This window comes from Sorex fumeus, unplaced genomic scaffold, assembly GCF_029834395.1.
Source record: "Sorex fumeus unplaced genomic scaffold, SorFum_2.1 ptg000039l, whole genome shotgun sequence".
NCBI lineage: Eukaryota > Metazoa > Chordata > Mammalia > Eulipotyphla > Soricidae > Sorex > Sorex fumeus.
The window spans coordinates 12719799-12730103 of record NW_026606096.1 but is presented as its reverse complement, the minus strand read 5'-3'; positions in this window follow the sequence as shown (position 1 = coordinate 12730103).

The following is a 10305-nucleotide window of genomic DNA, read 5'->3' as shown; positions in this document are numbered from 1 at the left end:
CCCCCCCAAAAGAATTATGAGAAAGAGATCATTTCTCCCCCATGTTCACTGAAAGTGAACACCTATGCAGTCACCCCAAAATCTAAAAGACCACCAGCTTTCCACACTGGGAGGGTGGGGGAAGGGTGAGCGTCAGAGAAGCCATGGAAGGAAGAAGGAAGGGATCATCCCCCTGAACCTTTCTTGTGCCTACAGTCAGAGGGGTGCAATCTTGAGTGGGGGATATATAAAAGTGAGTGTTATCTGCTTCCTAATTATGTCTGTAATTGTAACAATATATTCATAAAAAGTTCAGAACTTCTTTTGTTTTATCTTTTATTTATTTACTTTATTTTCGGTCGGCCCAGGATCTATTCCTTCGCCCCTCTCGGAGAGCTCGGCAAGCTACCCAGAGTATCTCACCCATAGAGCAAAGCCTGGCAAGCTCCCTGTGACCTCTTCAATATGCCAAAAACAGTAACATCAAGTCTCAAAATAGAGACGTTACTGGGCCCACTCGAGTAAATCGATGAACAATGGGAGGACACTGCAATGCAGTGCTCCTTTATTTTAGTATTTGGGCCTCACCTAGCTGGCCTTAGGGGATAATGCTTGCTTCATGCTCAGAGAAAACCCTGAAAGGGTTACAAAATCGAGGAAAATTGGTTGAACATACATAATCGCTAAGAATATACAAACAGTGTCCAGGAACAAGCAGAACATTTCAGCACTAGAGAAAAGCAACTAGTGAGCCCGCACATGAATATTTTGCAATGTATTAGAAAATAACTTTATGACGAAAGAAAATATGAAACTAAAAATGTCTGTACTTAAAATTTTCTTATTAAAAATAGACATAAAGAGAGAAACAGCCCCTAGACAGCCGGTTTTCAACCCCTGATCTGCGTGGGACAGGCACAGAGGCCCAGCTCTGGGCAACAAAGCTGAATGGCTCCAATTCCAACAGGTTCAGCCCGCCCCCAAGGGCCTGGGTCCCTCTCTGGGCACGCGCAGCTAGAAACAGCCCCGAGACAGCCGGTTTTCAACCCCTGATCTGCGTGGGACGGGCACAGAGGCCCAGCTCTGGGCAACAAAGCTGAACGGCTGCAATTCCAACAGGTACAGCCCGCCCCCAAGGGCCTGGGTCCCTCTCTGGGCACGCGCAGCTAGAAACAGCCCCTAGACAGCCGGTTTTCAACCCCTGATCTGCGTGGGACTGGCACAGAGGCCCAGCTCTGGGCAACAAAGCTGAACGGCTCCAATTCCAAACAGGAGACGTTCCCAACTCCTCGCCCAGTGCCAGGGACTCTTTCCAGAGCCGCGGCCGCTAACGCGGACGCAAAATATTTTCCCACTACATGTACCATAGGAACCATAAGCTAACTTCTTAGATGGAAACTTCTCTATTTTAGCTCAGCCACTAGAAACACAGTAGCCAATAACTCATAAGCTTATCTTAACTCACACAGCATATCAAGCAGAATAGTAACAGTGAACGTGAAGGACTAAACCACACCTCTCACAATGGTAAAGCAACGCAAAAGCCCACCAAACTTTCATATAGAAGAGTCTAGCCCAGATGACACCAACAGTACTGTAGTGTTAGACAACCTCTCTGACAAGGAATTCAGAAGGGAGCTACTTACGATGCTTAGGGAATTAAAAGAAACAATGGAAACCAATGCCAATAGAAGACAAGAGGATCTGAAGGCAGAAATGAGGAAAATGCAATCAGAAATGTCAGACTTGAAAAATCTCGTAGGCGAATTGAAAAGCTCAGTGGAAGGCCTCAGCAGCAGAGTAAGAGCGGCTGAGAACAGAATCAGTGAGCTCGAAGATGAAGTTCAGAGACTCTCCAGAAAAGAGCAGAAAATGGAAAAGAGACTCACAATTCGGGAACAGATGGCAAGAGAAGATCGTGATGAAGCCAAGAGGGGTAACATAAGAATTATTGGAGTCCCAGAGGGACAGGAAGAAAACCTCGATGAAGAAGAAACTGTCAAAGAAATCATTGTTACAACATTTCCAGAGCTGAAGAAAACTTGTGACCACATTCAGGAGGCCCGAAGGGTACCAGCTAGAAGAAATCCGAATAAAAATACCCCAAGACACATTCTGATCAAAATGACCAAAACCTTAGACAGAGACAAAATTCTGAAAGCAGCAAGATCGAAGAAAGAAATCTCTTACAAAGGAGCATCCTTAAAATTCACAGCTGATTTTTCTGATGAAACCCTCATGGCCCGAAAACAGTGGTGGGACATAGTAAAAAAACTCAATGAAATAAATGCCTCCCCAAAAATACTTTTCCCAGCAAGACTCTCATTCATAATAGAAGGAACAACACACAGTTTCACAGACAAACAACAGCTCAGGAACTTCATAGACTCAAAACCATGGTTACAAGAACAACTAAATGGGCTACTTTAAGGCAAGAAAGGGCCCTCAAATACACCAAATTTCAACAGAACAATGGGACAAAATCCCATAACAATAATCTCTCTCAATGTCAATGGGCTAAACGCACCAATTAAAAGACATAGAGTGGCAGGATGGATTAGAAAATTGAACCCAACATTCTGCTGCCTGCAAGAAACGCATCTCAATAGTCAAAGCAAACACAGACTCAGAGTCAAAGGCTGGAAAACAATCCTACAGGCAAACAGCTCCCATAAAAAAGCTGGGGTAGCCATCCTTATATCAGACCACATCGATTTCAGAGTGAGGAAGGTCATAAGAGACAGTGAAGGCCATTTCTTATTGATCAGAGGATCTGTACAACAGGAAGAACTTACAATAATAAATGTATATGCACCTAATGAGAGACCAGCAAAGTACTTAAAACAACTACTCATAGATTTGGAAAAAGACATCAATAGCAACACAATACTAGTGGGAGACTTCAACACTGCTTTGTCACCTCTTGATAGATCAACCAGACTCAAGCTTAGCAAGGACGTACTTCATTTGAGGGAAACAATGGAAGAAAGGGACTTAGTAGATATATACAGGACACTTCATCCACAAAAAGCTGAATACACATTCTTCTCAAGCGTACATGGAACATTCTCCAAGATAGACCACATGCTGAGCCACAAAACATGCTTCAATAAAATTAAGAAGGTAGAGATTGTATCAACAATCTTCTCAGACCATAATGCGAGCACACATAAATAACCTAAACTCACAACTTAAGAGCTTGGAGAAGGACCAACAAAAGGAGCACAACCCGAACAGGAGAAAGGAAATAATAAAACTCAGAGCAGAGATTAATGAGATGGAAACCCAAAAAACAATCCGAAAGATCAATGAAACCAAAAGCTGGTTCTTCGAGAAAATTAACAAGATCGATAAGCCTCTAGCAAAACTCACAAAGAAAGGGAGAGAGAAAACCCTAATAAACCGAATCAGAAATGAAAAGGGGGTCATTACAACAGAAACCACAGAAATTCAGAGGATCCTCAGGGAGTACTTTGAGAAGCTTTATGCCACGGAACATCAAAACCTCGAGGAAATGGATAAATTCCTAGACTCCTACAGACTCCCAAGGCTGAACCAAGAAGACCTGGAATACCTGAACAGACCTATCACCATCAAGGAAATTGAAATGGTAATAAAAAGTCTCCCCAAGCACAAAAGTCCTGGCCCGGATGGATTCACTAGTGAATTCTTCCAAATCTTTAAAGAGGACTTACTCCCGATGCTCTTTAAGCTTTTCCACGAAATTGAAATATCAAAAACACTTCCAAACAGTTTCTACGAAGCAAATATCACACTGATACCAAAAGCAGACAGAGATACCACAAAGAAAGAGAATTACAGGCCGATATCCCTGATGAACACAGATGCAAAGATCCTCAACAAACTACTAGCAAATAGAATCCAACTACTCATCAAAAAGATCATACACCATGACCAAGTAGGATTCATCCTAGGGATGCAAGGATGGATTAACATTCGGAAATCAATCAACATAATCCACCATATCAACAAAAGAAAAGATAAAAAGCATATGATCATATCAATAGATGCAGAGAAAGCATTTGATAAGGTCCAGCACCCCTTTATGATGAAAACCCTAGCCAAAATGGGTATAGAGGGGACCTTCCTCAACATAATTAAAGCCATCTACCACAAGCCTACAGCAAGCATCATCCTCAATGGGGAAAAACTGAGAGCCTTCCCTCTAAGATCAGGGACGAGACAGGGATGCCCACTCTCTCCACTGCTGTTCAATATAGTACTGGAAGTACTTGCAATAGCGATTAGGCAGGAAAAAGATATTAAGGGCATTCAGGTAGGAAAGGAAAATATATTCTTGATTACTTATTGTTTGTTTTGCTTTCAGGGGAGTTCACACCAGTGATGCTCTGGGCTTACTCCTGTCTCTGCCCTCAGGAATCACCCCTACCCAGGTTCAGACGACCATTTGGGGTGTCAGGAATCTAACCCAGATCAGTCTCAGGTAAGGCAAGTACCCACTCGGCTCTTTGATTTTTGTTTTGTTGGTTGGTTTTGTTGGTTTGGAGCCCCACCCAGTGGTGCTTAGGGCTTACTTCTGGTTCTGCACTCAGGGATTGCTCCTGGCAATGCTGGAGGACCATGTGGGGTACCAGAGATTAAACCCAGGTCAACCCAGGTACAAGGAAGGGCCCTACCCACTATAGCACTGTAGCACTGTCCTCCCATTGTTCAGCGATTTGCTCTACAGGCACCGATAACATCTCCATGTTGTTACTGTGTTTGGCATATCGAATATGTCAAGGGTAGCTTGCCAGGTTCAGCCGTGCGGGCAAGATACTCTCGGTAGCTTGCCAGCCTCTCCGAGAGGGGCAGAGGAATCAAACTCGGGTCGGCCACGTGCAAGGCAAACACCTTACCGCTGTGCTATTGCTCCAGCCCACTGTACTATCTGATTTTTGTTAGTTTGTTCTGGGGTCATTCCCAATGGTACTTCGGACTCTGCACTCAGGATTTCTCCTTGGGGTGGGGGGTGGAGGGGGGGGGCATATGTTAGTGAGCCATATGGAGTGCCAGGATCAAACCTAACTCAGCTCATGAAAGACAAGCACCCTATCTGCTACACTATCTGTCCAGCCCTATTATCTGATTTTTTAAAAGAACAAAAAATATCTCTCAGCAAACAAGCAACTTCCTCAACCTTATGTAGAGTGGCTATAGAACTACTAACATTATACTGACAGATGAAAAACTGCATCTTTCCCTGACAAGATCAAGAACTTGGTTAGGATGCTTCTCTCTGCTTTCACTCCACATTGTACCAATGACTTGAGTCTAGGTGACAGGAAAAGAAATAAAGGTGTGCAGACTGGAAGAAAGTGCTAACTTGTTTTTATTTAGAGATGGTCTGATTAGCTAAATAAAAATACAATGCTTGGGCGGGGCCGAGGAAATGACTCCAGGCCAGATGCCAGTCTGGCTGCTGCTAGATCTCTGCTGCTTCAAGACCCCCTAAGCATCTCTGATCTTGGCCCTGGTGGCCCCCACCCAGCAGCTGAGGCTGAGAAGTGCTGCATCTCCCTACCAGTGAGACTGAGTAGTGGTTCCTTCCAAAAAGAACAGGCAAAAGGGGGAGGGATTTCAAAGAGAATCCTGCTCAGGACCTCAGCCCAGTAATGTCTAAGGAGACCTAAAGGACTAAACTAACATAAATATCCTGAATTGAATCCTAGGTCAGAAAGAGGGTACTGGGGAAAAAAACAAGATTGAGATGTAGGAGAAGTATATGGGATTTTAGTTGCCAGTCTCTCTTGGCTCATTTAATGAGTCAATATGACAAAACACTTAAATTTTGTATTGCAAAACATTGCAAATATTTTCTAAATTATTATGTGGATACTGCTAAGTATTTGCATACATAAGGTGTTGGTGTTAAGAGAGACTGGGTGTGAGATACGTGGCAAACCTATCACATACCTAGTTTCACAACTTTTCTGTACCTCTAAAAAAGTTTATATTATAAAGTGATAAATATATATATATTTATATAGGAGCAAGGATGTAGCTCTATCAAAACGTTCATGCTTTTTATGCAAGAGGAGTGGGCATGAATTCCAGCACCACAAAAAAGTAATAAAACGCCTGGGCTGAAGAGATAGTGCCGAGACTGAGATATTTTCACTGCATGTGATCAACCCAGGTTTCATCGCTAGCACCTAATAAGGTCCCCAGATCCCCACCGAAGTGATCCCTGAGCACAGAGCCAGGAGTAAAGTGCTCCCCGAGCACTGCCAGGTGTGGCCCAAAATACAAAAATAAAACATAAAGCTACTTTCTTGGAAAAATTTTATAAAGACAAGAAAATACCACGTTTACGGAACAGAAAATGTGGGTGGTCTCTTTGTTCATCCAAAGTTCCCAGGTAGGTTCTTTTTTTTTCCTCCTGCAATATTTTTGTGGGTTGTTTTATTTTTTTTTAATTTTTATTAGTAATCACCATGAGATACAGTTGTAGACTTACAACTTTTTGTGCTTGGGTTTCATTTATACAATGATCAAATACCCATCCCTCCACCAGTGCCCATTTTCCACCACCACGGGTCCCAGTATCCCTCCCACCCCCCATCCCCCCCCCCCCCCCCGCCCAGGTAGGTTCTGAAATAAAGATGAATAATAAAGGTGCTCAGATTCAGGGTTAGAAATGAGGGAATGGGGTGTGGGGGGAAGGAAAACAGAAGAGAGACTCCTCAGGCAAGAAGAAATGTAGTACAGGACTTTCAAGTGTGGCTCAGTTTGTGGTGTTTTCATAGGAAAACTGGATTTTTGCATTTCTTTTTTGTTTTCCTTTCTTTATTGTTTTGTTGTTGTTGAATCACCCTGAGATACACAGTTGCAAACGCTGATCAGGCTTCATTCAGACAATGTTCCATCACCCATCCCTCCACCAGTGTACATTTCCCAAGTTTTCCTGTTTCTTATCAAACAAAATCCCAGCATTTTCCTGTTTCACACAGAGGTCTTGCTAATTTAGGGCTCATTTGTGTTGTTAAGATAAATTAACATCTTTTATTCAGACTTAGGCTGGTGGGGACTGTCTCTTTAGTTCAGACAGTTTAGTTTATATATTTTACCATATGCCCAGGTATTGTTTCTTTTCTTGTCTTTCCAAGGTCTGGGTCAGAATTTATAGTCTTGGAAAATTATAAACTTCTCACTCTCAAAAGGAGTCGAGGAATTTGTGGGGATATTTAAAATGTAGAGTGAGGACAGCTAAAATGAAGACCTGGCAAGGGGAATCTGAGGTTTCCTCTTTCATTATTAAGATGTTGTTATTAAGACATCATTAAAATGACTATCAAAAGCTATCTCAATTCTAATAAGATTTGATCTACAAAAATTGTGAGACTGATTCTAAAATTCACTCTAACAGTCAGGGGACCTAGGGTAATCAAAACAACTTTGAAAAATAAGTGCAGAGATTGAGGAATCACCCTAAGTGATTTCAAAAGTTATTATCAAGACAATAGAATACTGTGTATTACTATACAAACATTTGGCTACATCTTGTAGCCAAATAAGTTACAAGAGACTATGAAGTGCACAAATCCTATCGTCCTGTTATATCTGGTTGTAGCAGACCACTGATGCTGTAACTTTTATAGGACAATAAGCTCCATGTCAGGAAGATTGTCTTACTTAATGGAGTGGAGGAATCTGAGACGGAGTCATCAACACTTTTATTGGCTCTTGTTAAATCTACAATACCCAGTTTGCATTCATACTAACCCTCATAACCAGTCTTTCATTGGTCTCCTTACAGAAAGAAATGTGCTCACACTCCTATACTGCTTTCTGGGTGCCGTTGAAGGAATGGGGTGTTCACTGACTAGGATTCTGTGTTCTCTTTTGATACTCCGTTTGATGGGTTAGGAACTTGCATTTACAGCCCATACACTACTGCCATCTAGTGGGAACACTATGCAAGTAGCCAGAGCTCTGTTTTCATAGGCTTCATTCCAAATCCCTCCACAAACAGTTGGTCCACAACATAAATCAGATCTGGTAAGTATTGTAAACCATGGTGCCCACAATAATTTTTTTTTACTCAGGTTTGACATGTGGGAGGGAAAGGGCCTGTGGAGAGAAGGCAGAGTCTATATTAAAGTGGAATCAAGAACTTAGATGCAATCAGGAAAAGAGCAACTCTTTAAAATAAGAAGAGTTCTGAGGAAGGGGGAACAAAGAGAGTTTGGGGAGTTTGGAGATGAGGAACTGTAAATAGTGGAGAGCAAGAGTAATAATTACAAAGCTGTCATTCTTCGTGAAAAAGACGGCATTCGAAAGTGGGCCTATTTCAGTTTCACAAATAAATCACAGAGAGATGACAAAACCTTAATGACTTTAAAGTGAGATACAACAGTCCTGACTAACATTCTCCTAAGGAAACATTGTTTGATCATTCTCTTAGCAAATCATTGATAGAAAGAAATATCAAATGAATGATTGAGGGCCTGCTATAGGGGCAGGCTTAAGGGATGGTTGGAAAGATTGGAGACAATGGTGGAGGGAATATATAATGGTGGTGGGTTGGTGTTGGAATATTGAATACCTCTGCCAAACCATCATGAACAAATCCGTAAACCACAGCAAAAAGGTAAAATGAATTAATTAAATGGCAAAAATATTATTTTTAATTAATAAAAAGAGAAATAAGAAGACCTTCTTGGACAATGACCAGAAGGGACAGAGAAACAGGAAGTTGCTCTAAGACAGTTAAATAAAAGTTCATGGCTAGAGTGATAGTACCACGGACAAGGCATTTGCCTTTCACCAGGCCGACCTGGGTTTGATCCTGGGCATCCCATATGGTCCCCATGACCTCCAGGAGTAATCCCTGAGAGTAAAGCCAGGACTAAACCCTAAACACTGCCAACAAAACAAAACCCAAAATTAGAAGATCACCTGAGGATTATTCATAAGCAATACAAAATAAATTATTTAGTCCTGGTTTGGGGGCAGGGTTTGGGGGTCTGTGTGGAAACTCAAAAGATGGTGGTGGGTTGGTGTAGTGGTGGTGGGATTGGTGTTGGAATATTACATGTATCAAATTATTGTGAACAACTTTACAAAAGTAAAATTAAATTTAAAAAATAAATACATAAAATAAAAGTATTGTTAAGAAAAAAAAACCCAGTTCCCGGAAGGGAACAGCGCGGAGTCTCCTGCCCCTACCCCTGGGTGTCCACGCTGGGGCCCCTTGGAGGGGGGCGGGCTGAGTTTCCCTTCTCTTCCCTCCACAGCAGAGTCTGGCAAAGTCCCCATGGCGTTCCCGATATGCCAAATACCAGTAACAATGATGGGTCTCATTCTCCTAACCCTGAAAGAGCCTTGAATATGGCACTTTCTAAAATCTCAGGGCTAGGACGAAGGAGACGTTACTGGTGCCTGCTCGAGGCAATCGACGAACAACAGGATGATGGTGATCGTGAAGAAAAAAGAAAGTTCAGCTGAGTACCCTCAGAAACAAACTGGGGGACCTGAGATAAAAATTCAAAGTGCCTATGGTTCATTTTTGGTTTTATTTTCAATTTTCAAAGATCACTAGTAAGGAATCCTTTCCTAAATTAACTTAGGATCAGTCCCTTTCTAATCCTAAAAAAAGTTGGATAATTTAAAAGCTAACTTTTCAATTGCCTACATCTTCCAGGTTGTTTATAGTTCAATCACAAAACTAATCACATTCCTTTGCCTTTAATTCTGTTTGGACATTCCCTCCAATTCCTCGAGTTTTGTGGGGGTCTTTTGTTGTTGGTAGTGATGGTGGTGTTTTGTTGAGGGGGCTACATCTGGCATTGCTCAGATTTTGCTCCTGACTCTGCACCCAGGGGTCAGTGGCGTTCCCCCCCAGATCCTCTGGGTGCAAGGCAAAAATCTCTCGCTCCAGCCCAGTCCTGCAAGTTTTATAGAGATTATGCTCTCCACAAATTTAAGGCAGAAGGTGATTTGTGGAGATGTGGGCACAATATATGCCACTTCCCTTTGGAACAAGCAATACCTGGGAACATAACCAAGAGCCGTGGGGTGCAGCTGGAATTCAGAGTCTGAAGTGGCTGACTCAAGTGCTTAAGAATCTTTACCTTTTGGGGATACTGGGAACATTAGTGGTGGAGGATGGGCACAGGTGGAAGGATGGGTACTCGATCATTGTATGACTGAAACGTAAGCACAAAGTTTGTAAATCTGTAACTGCATCTCATGGTGATTCATTAAAAAATTTAAATAAGAAAAAAGAAGAAGAATTTTCACCTTTTGGGCCGGAGTGAAACCGGGAGGGCGTTTACCTTGCACGCGGCCTTTACCTTGCAC